At 44.7% G+C, this 10170-nt stretch overlaps 1 protein-coding gene across 1 annotated transcript in view; it reads left to right on the top strand.

The window, feature by feature from the left end:
- The first annotated feature begins 4086 nt into the window (after positions 1-4086).
- PBK (PDZ binding kinase) overlaps positions 4087-10170 on the top strand; it is a 29651-nt gene continuing 23567 nt past the window's right edge. The window contains exons 1-2 of the mRNA XM_061199443.1: positions 4087-4143; positions 5709-5811. The gene's annotated coding sequence lies outside the window, so the exon portion shown is untranslated. The remainder of the gene's footprint in view (positions 4144-5708; positions 5812-10170) is intronic.

The raw sequence follows: 10170 nt of genomic DNA, 5'->3' as shown, positions 1-10170 counted from the left end.
TTCTTGCACTAAGAGGACACCTACCTCTCCAGCTTCATCCTGGGTCACTTTCACCCACCTCCTACGATGTCCCAGCCACCCTGCCTTCTTCTTGGTCCCCCAAACACTCCAATGTCTTTGCACTTGCCCTTCCCTCTGTTTGGAAGGTTCTTCCCCTGGCTCCTCATGCGACTGGCTTCTTCTGATCCCTGAAGTCTCAGTTTAAAGTCAGCTGCTCAGATAAAGCTTCTCTTACTACGCTATGAGAGTAGACTCCTCTACATTACCACCCATCATTCTCTATCACGGCAGCCCGCATACACCCTCCAGTCTTGACCACCATCTGCAAGTGCTTTATTCACTCATTTATTGTCTACCTTCTCCAGTAGATGGTAAGCTCTATGAAGAAAAGGACCGAGTTGTTGATCTTGCCCAAAGTTGGTTCCCCGGTGTGTAGCCCAGTGTCTGGCATACAGTAGTTGCGTCCAAAATATTAGTTAAATGTTGTCATTAAGCTAGAGTTTGTGGTGATATGGCTAGCTTTGTTCCAATATTAGGAAGAGTTTCCTGAAAGCTAGGGCTGTGTGAAAAGCAGTGGGCTGCATGGCATGTCTGAAGTCCTCTCCCTGGAATGGGATGACACAGAGGCATTTCCACATCTTGAAAAACCCAACAAAGCAATGTCGACGGTTCCTCTCAACTCTGAGACTCTGGTGCTGGAAGTGATGGGGAGGAGAAGCAGGGTGGTTCCATTAAGAACACGTTCAGATTTTAGACAAGTCCACTGAACAATGAAGGGTTTGGAATCCAGTTTGGAGAGTCATCTGTTTTTAGCAATCAAAAGAGAAGCTATTGAGGGACTTCCCTGGTGGTCCAGGGGTAAAAAATCCACCTTCCAATGCAGGGGACGTGGGTTCGATCCCTGGTCAGGGAACTAAGACACCACATGCCGCGGGGGAGCTAAGGTACCACATGCTGAGGGGCAACTAGGCCGGGTGCCACAACTGCTGAGCTCGCGCACCTCAACTAGAGGCTGCGTGCTGCAAACTACAGAGCCCACGCACCCTAGAGCCTGCGCACCACAACTAGAGAGAAGCCCATGCACCACAATGAAGATCCCACCTGCCTCAACGAAGATCCTGCGTGCCACAACTAAGACCCAACGCAGCCAAAAATAAATAAAATAAATAAATAATAAATTAAAAAATAATAATAAAAAAGAGAAGCTATTGGGAAAACTGGTAAATATAAGAATGAGAAGATATATGGGAGCAAAAATTCCTCAATTTCCTTCTGATTCTCTTCTTTCCCTTCCTCTGTGCTGGAGTTAACCACTTCCAGATCTGATCAGTGTCTTAGTCTGCTCAAGCTGTCATGATAAAATATAATAGACTAGATGGCTTAAACAACAGACATTTATTTCTCACAGTTCTGGAGGCTAGAAGCCTGAGATCAGGCTACTGACATGTTGGGTTCTGGCAAGAGCTCTCTTCCTTGCTTGCAGACACCCACCTTCTCACTGGGTCCTCACATGACAGAGAAAGAGACACGAGAGAGCGCTCTCTCGTGTCTCTTCTTCTTCTTTTTTTTAAAAAAATAAATTTATTTATTTAATTTATTTATTTTTGGCTGCGTTGGGTCTTTGTTGCTGCATGCAGGCTTTCTCTAGTTGCAGCGAGCGGGGCTACTCTTCGTTGTGGTGAGTGGGCTTCTCATTGCGGTGGCTTCTCTTGTTGCAGAGCATGGGCTCTAGGCATGCGAGCTTCAGTAGTTATGGCACACGGGCTCAGTAGTTGTGGCTCGCGGGCTCTAGAGCGCAGGCTCAGCAGTTGTGGCACACAGGCTTAGTTGCTCTGCGGCATGTGGGATCTTCCTGGACCAGGGCTCAAACCCATGTCCCCTGCACTGGCAGGCGGATTCTTAACCACTGTGCCACCAGGGAAGTCCCTGGTGTCTCTTCTTATAAGAACACTAATCCCATTGGACCAGGCCCCCACCCTCATGATCTCATCTAAACCTAATTATCTCCCAAAAGGCCCACCTCCAAATATCATCACAGTAGGGGGTTAAGGCTTCAGCATATGAATTTTAGGGGGACACAGACATTCAGTCCATAACAGTCAGCAAACATTGATTCAGGGACCATTGCTAAGACATTTAAGTTATCAGCTTGGACTGAGACCGGCTGGGACCTGGGACCTGGGACCCTTTTCTGCTGTGCTTGCACCTGGACAAACGTCTCCTCAGGCAACAAAATACAAAGAAACTATATGGGACTAAAAATAGCTGTGTGCATGCACAGTTGGGGCAAATTATGGACAACAAGATACGAAAAGACCAAAAACCCAACTGCCACTTCTGAGGAGCTGGGAGCAAAAGCCCGGTGCCAGGAGCACAAGCTGGGTACTGAGCATGCACCCTGCACGCAACTCCACCAAAGGGGTGGCGAGACCACCTAAGCCACCTCTCCCGGCCGACCCCTGCACCTGTATCTACCCTCATCCCACCCGAACCAGCTCGGTCCCTGCTCCAGGAGCAAGCAAGGGAATCTGTTACTTGTTTTTGCTCCCTCCTGCTGCAGCAGGAGGCCCCAGTAAAGCCTTGCCTGAATTTCCTGTCTGGCCTCTTATCAATTTCTATTGATTAAGGAAGGTCAAGAACCCAGGTCAGTAACAGGACCAGCTTCCAGACAAACTGGCATATTCTGTGTCACTGAAGGACAGATAAATTCTATATGCACCAATGTTTATCCATCTTGTCATTCACTCATGTATTCACCAAACATTTCTGAGCACTCACCTAGGCAGGCAGGGGCGGGGTATAGAACTGACACTCTAGTGGGGGAAGACAGAAGTAGAGAGAAAATTCCAATGCACTGGACAGGGAAAGTCGGAAGGCATTCTGAGAGCTTGGAGGAGGAATCACGTAGACTGGGGGCATTAGAGAGTGTTTTCTGGGACAGGCAGCTCCTGAGCTAAGAGCTGAAGGATGAGGAGATACTGATCCAGCCAGGAAGAGGGGAAGGGCTTTCCTGGCAGAGAGGAATTCATGGGCTTGTGCTGGAGACACGAGAAAACATGTGTGTTCCGGGAACTACCTTAACTCAGTATAACTGGAGACCAGATTCAGAGCTGGAGGAACCCAAGCTAGAGACATTCAGAGCCAGATGCTAAGAGGAGTTGTTTTTCACCCTGAAGTTAATGAGCAACCCTGAAGGATTTCCAAATCTACATTTCAGGAAGATTAACCAGGCAGCAATGTGGAAATCAACTGGAGGAAAGGAGTGACCGGACTCAGGGGGCGCAAATTAGGAGGCTGTTGGGATCATCAGTGGAGAGAAATGAGAATTTATAGTCCAAGGCGGAGGAAGGTGGAATGGGGAGGAGGAAAGAGATTTAAGAGATGCACAAGGAAGAGTTGTCAGAACTTGGATGGGTTAAGGGAAAGGGAAGCTCCTGGCTCAGGATGTGGGGATAGATGGAGGAGCCATTCACTAAAACTGGGACCCAGGGGCTTCCCTGGTGGCGCAGTGGTTGAGAGTCTGCCTGCCAATGCAGAGGACACGGGTTCGAGCCCTGGTCTGGGAGGATCCCACGTGCCGCGGAGCAGCTGGGCCCGTGAGCCACAGTTGCTGAGCCTGCGCGTCTGGAGCCTGTGCTCCCCAACAGGAGAGGCCGCGACGGTGAAGGGCCCGCGCACCGCGATGAAGAGTGGTCCCCACTTGCCGCAGCTAGAGAAAGCCCTCGCACGGAAACGAAGACCTAACACAGCCATAAATAAAATAAATAAATAAATAATTTGAAAAAAACTGGGACCCAGAAGAGAAGCACCATGGTTGGGGGGGGGGCACTCAGGTGGCCTCAGCTGTGGACCCAGTGGCTTCAGGATGCCAGAGCAGCACCCTAGGCACACGTTGACTTGTTGGACAGACAGAGGTAACAAGATGAAATTTTGAAATTTTCACTTTTTTCTTCCTCTTCCCTAAACGTTCCCACCATTCTTCTAGCCAATCACCAGCATCCATATGGCCTCAAAGAGAACTGAAATGTATCAGCAGTAGAAAAGAGGGAAAAAAAGTTAATATCCTTTTTTTTTCTCCTTTAAACTAGGCTCAAAAGGGGAGGCCCTGAATGGAGCAGAAGTTGGAGTTTATGCCATAAAAAGGTGAGGATGCAGATGTTCCTTTGAGCATAACCAGCCAAGAGTCAAATACAGAGTTTGGGTCTCTTTTGCCTAAGCCAAGGAATCCAGGCTATTTACTCACTGGGAGAAATAAGCCGTTCAGGTTGGAAGCTGTTTCCCATGACAACTGACTGGTGTGCAAGATTTTGAGATTAGTGGTTACATTTCATAGGCAAGAACATTAAGCTTGTGAAGTTCAGATGTTTCTTCAGATAATCTCTGGAGGTACTTTTGTAGTTACAAGATGGAGAACAGGATGGTTATAAGCCTTTACCCAAAGGGCCTTCATTCCTGTGAATATTTTCTGCCTCATCTTACACCTGTGTCAATATCCTCATCTCCCTAGAGTTACTTTGCACAGGCAGCGGTTAATGAAGACGCTCTAAGCCTCTGGCTTTAGGCAGGACTTTATTAGCCGTAAGAATAGAAAAGAGGGCTTGTAAAAATGTAGAACTTAATAAAAGCATAAAAAATTATAGGTATTTTTTTTTAAAAAGACGATGAGGTCTATACTATGCCTCCGCAAAAAAAAATTAGAATGAGAATAGAGGGAAGGTGCAATGAGACCATCTCTGCTTAGGAGAGGGGGCCAAAAATGGGAAGGCCCTGGAGGTGGAGGGGTGTGTATGTGTGTGTAAGACGGAAGACATTTTGAACACATTTGTTAAAGAGGAAGTCCAAGTTTAACATGGGTTCAAGTCCTGGCTCAACCATTCATTAGCTCTGTGACTTTAGGCAAATTACTTAACCTCTCTGCGCCATAGTTTCCTCATTTGAAATAAAAATGTGGTTTACGATCATAGTAACCTACATCATAGTCTGTTTTGTATTGTGTTGTGTTGTGTGTGTGTTTCTTTCTTAGGGTACTTACCCACCCTTCCCCCATTCCCCCACCGCATAGATTCTAAGCTCCTCCTGAGCAGGAGGGGTTTCTGTGACTTAATCGTCTTGTGTGTCTCTTTTAGTGACTACTATAGTATATCCTCTACAGTGGACATTCAATACACACCTGGCCTATAGTAGGTGCTCTCTAAATATTTGTTGTGAAATCAATGTGATTATAAGAGTTAGCAAAATTTCTGAATATCTATTTTTCGTCTCAGCCAAAAATGATTGCTACTCGAGGCTAATCAGTTTTTAGGTACAGTGTTTAGAGGCCAAATAAATCTGTAATAAAAATGCATGTAATAACCATTACACATTCTGGGCGCAGTGTTCGTAATTGGGGAAGTTCAGCCTAAATACAGGCATATGTTTTCTTTTTAACTAGAGTTGTCCGTCTGAAGGGCTGACAGTGACTGTAAAAATCAGTTTGTCCTTTGCTGCGCTTCTCTTCCTTTAATTTGGCTTCAAATCATCCCAATTAGGTAGTAAAAGGGATCGCTAAGCAAAACGGAAAGAGCAAAAAAAAAGTAACGGCGAATACGGCTTGATGTGTCCTTCGCGCCACCCCGTAGTTCTCGGCAGACGTAAGGGCGGTGCGCGCGCTTTTGAAAGCCGGGCGGGTTCCCATCGCAACGACAGTTGCTGACTGCTTGTGTTGGCAGGTGGGACGTCCAGGCGGTCGCGGCGTGTTGTCGGGGGCCACTCGGGACCAATTTTCAAGACAGCCTTGGCTTGGACGTCTCGTCGTCCCACCGCGCGGCTCCGGTAAGGGGAGCTTTTGCGGGTCCTTTCCGCGCGTGGGCCTCGCCGGGGGTCGCCCCACCCCGAGCCGAGGCCTCTGCGTTTGCTTTCCTGACAGCTGGGGGCCTGGAAGGCAGGTGGAAGACGTTGGGAATATGGCGTTGAACTGGGAATTATCTTAGCAATCATTTTGGCGACCCGAGTGCGCATCTGCATCATGGGGTTAGGTGGGGATTTCAAGAAAGAAATTGCCCTTTTCTCGAATCAGAGCTTGACAGTTGTACTTCGTATGGAAACTCCGTAGGAGAAGACGGTGGTTAGACAGATACGGCAAGCCCTGCTCTAGCAAGCTGCCATTGTTTTACAAAGGGATACCGTGAGCCCCGGAGCGGGTGGAAGAAGGATTTTAACAGCCTGCGTCTGTAAGCTCCTGGGTCCGGTGATAAACAGTGGGTGTCTTTACCTCCGGGAATCCTACTGAGGGTGTCAGGTGTAAAGGACCTTAGAAATAATGTGATCAGAACTTCCCCGTTCTTTTTCATTCTACTTTTTCCGTCTATTTTGTTTCTCTTTTCTCAGTTATCTTTACTTTTTCTCCCGTTCTTTATTTTTCCCCCCTCCTTTTTCTGCTGCCTAGCTACACTTTAGCTTTGCCAGTAGTATCCAGTATTTGTTTAGTCCTAGGTCCAAAAGTTACTGACATCTGATCCAGTAGACGTCCACTTTTTAGTATTGCTTCTTAAACAGTACTTGACTTTTTAAAAATACCCTAGGTATTCGACAAACTATGAAATTCTGCCAACAGTCATATTACTCTCATTTCTAATGTATCATCTAAAATGTTTACAATTTTATGCTTCCTAAGAACTTTTTGATTTAGATTAGTATGGTAATTTAGCAGTTTATATATATATATATATATATATAATGTGTACATACAATATATACAGAATCTGAAACAGAGTTAGGGCCAGTGGCCAGAAGCCATTTATCAGTAGAGTAAGGCCTAAACTGTGTAGTAGTGAAAAAAGTTGCCTCAGACATCTGTGGAATGGATAGGATATATTTAGGTGCAAGTAGGTTGGAGTGGAAGGTGGGACTGAGTCCTAGAGTGTCCTAGAATGTAATGAAATGTTAAAAAGGCTTCTGTTTAAACTTAGGTTTTTAAAATTTTTTTTAATTATTTATTTATTTTATTTTTGGCTGCGTTGGGTCTTCATTCCTGCGTGCAGGTTCTCTGTAGTTGCGGCGAGCGGGGGATACTCTTTGTTGCGGTGCGCGGGCTTCTCATTGCGGTGGCTTCTCTTGTTGCGGAGCATGGGCTCTAGGCGCACAGGCTTCAGTAGTTGTGGCACGCGGGCGTCAGTAGTTGTGGCTCGCGGGCTCTAGAGCGCAGGCTCAGTAGTTGTGGCTCACGAGCTTAGTTGCCCTGCAGCATGTGGGATCTCCCCAGACCGGGGTTCGAACCTGTGTCCCCTGCATTGGCAGGCGGATTCTTAACCACTGCACCACCAGGGAAGTCCAACTTAGGTGTTTTTAATTGAAGGGAGGTTTTATTTTTAACACTCGTGCTGCTTCTAACTATTGTTACCAACTCGGGTCCTTGAACTCTTTTATCAATAGAAATTGATAAGAGACCAGATAAGGAATTCAGACAAGGCTTTATTGGGACTCATGCTGTAGCATGAGGGAGCAAAAACAAGTAACAGGTGCCCTTGCTTGCTCCCTGAGGAGGGTGGGCTGGTTCCTTAAATAGGGTGAGGGAAGGGGCGGATTGGTGGGTCAAGCCAGAGTAGTGGCTTAGGTGGTCTGCCCACCCCCTTGGCGGTGCTGTGTGCAGGGATCATGCACAGTACCCTGCTTTTGCTCTTGGCACCTCAGAAGTGGCAGTTGGTTTGTGGCCTTTTGGTATCTTATTGGTCATAATTGCCCCAGGTGCAAGTGCAAGCACTCCGGTAAAAGATCCGAGGTCCCAGTCTATCTCAATATCAAATCTGCCTTATGCTGAGGGGGGAAAGGCAATGAGACATAGAAGGCAGTAAGATTTCCAGGATACCATTCTTGCCGGGCTTATTTGCATCCTGCTTTTCTGGCCCCTTCTCAGGCTACTTTGTTTGTTTTTCATTTCTCAAGTTGAGATTCCTCAGAGCTCTCAGTTTTCTATCTATACGTACTTCCTAGGTGATTTTATCCAGTCTCTTGGCTTTAATACCATATACATGCTGATATCCCACAAATACACATCTTCAGCTTGGATTCCAGACCGATATCCAGCTGTGTATTTCACATTTCTACTTGGACGTCAGACTCAGGCATTCAGAATTGGTTTTCTGATCTCAGTAGTGGCACCTCTGTTCTTTCAGTTGCTCAGTCTGAAAACCTGGAGCTATCTTTGACTTTTCTCTCATTCCTAACAACAAACCAAACATTAGGAAATCCTACTGGTTCCAGATTCAGAACAGCCAGAACCCAACCGTTTCTCACCATCTCTACTGCTACTATCCTGATCCAAGACACCATTATCTCTCCTGATTATTGAAATAGCCATCTTATTGGTCCGATTGCCTCTGCCCTTGTTCTCTTCAGTTAATAGACACAAGCCATAGTGATCCTGGTGAAACATAAGATGGAGTATATCACTTCACCTCCTCTGCTCAAAACCCTCTAATAGCTTCCCGTTTCTCACTAAAAGCTGAAATCCTTATTGTGACTAAAGCTCTCTAAATAAAAGCCAAAGATGTTATGGCCACAATGCTCTACTTGATTTGCCATCCTCCATCCCCAAACTTTGACTTCATTTCCTTCTCCCTCTTGCTAGCTCTGCCCACTTAGCTTTTCCTTGAACATTTCTGCCTCAGGACCTTTGGGTTCATTACTTCCTCTGTCCGGCAGACTTCCCCTAGGTATTTGCTTGGGCTAGCTCCCTCACTTCCTTCAAATGACACCTCCTCAAAGAGACCTCCCTTGACTACCCTAACACAGATTTCAAGCCCTTTTGTCTCCCTTCACTTGGTGTATGTTTCCCCTGACTATATATCATCATCTTATATATTTATCTTACTGTTTGTTTGGGTCTTGTTCTCTGCTGTGTCTCCAGTATCTAGAACAGTACCTGGTGCATGGTACATGCTACATAAGTATAAGTTGACTGAATGAATGAAGATTAGCTTCCCATAGGTAGAGAGAAGTCTTAGAAACTCATTGAGATGCTCCCTCACAACTTCCTGTGAGGAAAGATGGAGATGGAAAAAGGGGAATCAATCTCACGGGGGAAATTATTTCCAAGGTAGAAATACCTCCTGAACCCACTCTGTTAAAAATAGTTTATCCTTTCCCAAAGATGTGAAACTTGTTCCAGAAAAACTTGTTCCTTCCTTTTAGTTGGACGTCACTTGATTAAATTAGTATATTTGGCATGAAAAGGGGATTGTTGGTGTTCTAAATTCAGGCAAATCTGAAGACAGTGGTGATTGTAGCTACATTTAAAAAAATGAATAGGCTTCATATTAATAGACAAAGCAGGGCCTTTGTGCGATTTTTTTTTTTTTATTAGCACAGAGTTTTTAAAGATGCTATCTATTAAGGGATATTAAGGGCTCTGTGCAACATTTAAGCAAATGTTCTCTCTGCCTCCCAGTTTTTTACAGACGATCCAAACAAGCTTATAGACATGTAGGAACAGTTTGCTTTATAGTAAATCTAATATGGAACCTAACTTTTTTTAAAAAGAAAAATGAATTTAAATTTTTTAATAAAAAGGATTTTTTAGAGAAATATGTTACAGAAGAAATAAAAAGCTTGGATTAACTTGCTTGTGTATGCAGTATGTACATTTTATTTTCAAAAACAATTTTAAAATAATAGCTTATTAAGATACAATTCGCATATCATAAAATTCACTCTTTGAAAGTGTACAATTCAGTGGTTTTTGGAATAGATTTGAATATATTAAACCACTACCTAATTTTAGAACATTTTCGTCACCCCAAAAAAGAAAGCACACATCCACTAGCAGTCTCTCCACATTCTCTCTTCCCCTCAGCCCATAGCAACTACTAATTTATCTTCTGTCTATGGAGTTGCCTTTTCTGGACATTTTGTATAAAAGCAATCATATATGTGGCCTCTTGTGTCTGGCTTCTTTCACTTAGCATAATGTTTTCAAGTTTCTTTCATGTTGTAGTGTATATTAGTACTACATTCCTTTTTATGACTGAATAATATTCCATATTAGACTATGTACTCTGTTGAATAATATTCTATTGTGTGTATTGTATACCACATTTTGTTTATCCGTTCATCATCTGATAGCTATTTCTGTCTCCTCTTTTTGGCTATTATGAATAATGCTGCTTACATAGCCAATCTCTTAAAAGGATATAA

Source organism: Eubalaena glacialis, chromosome 9, assembly GCF_028564815.1.
Source record: "Eubalaena glacialis isolate mEubGla1 chromosome 9, mEubGla1.1.hap2.+ XY, whole genome shotgun sequence".
NCBI classification, from domain to species: Eukaryota; Metazoa; Chordata; class Mammalia; order Artiodactyla; family Balaenidae; genus Eubalaena; species Eubalaena glacialis.
Note: the sequence above shows the minus strand (reverse complement) of the source record. Positions and strands in the feature narration are given on the sequence as shown.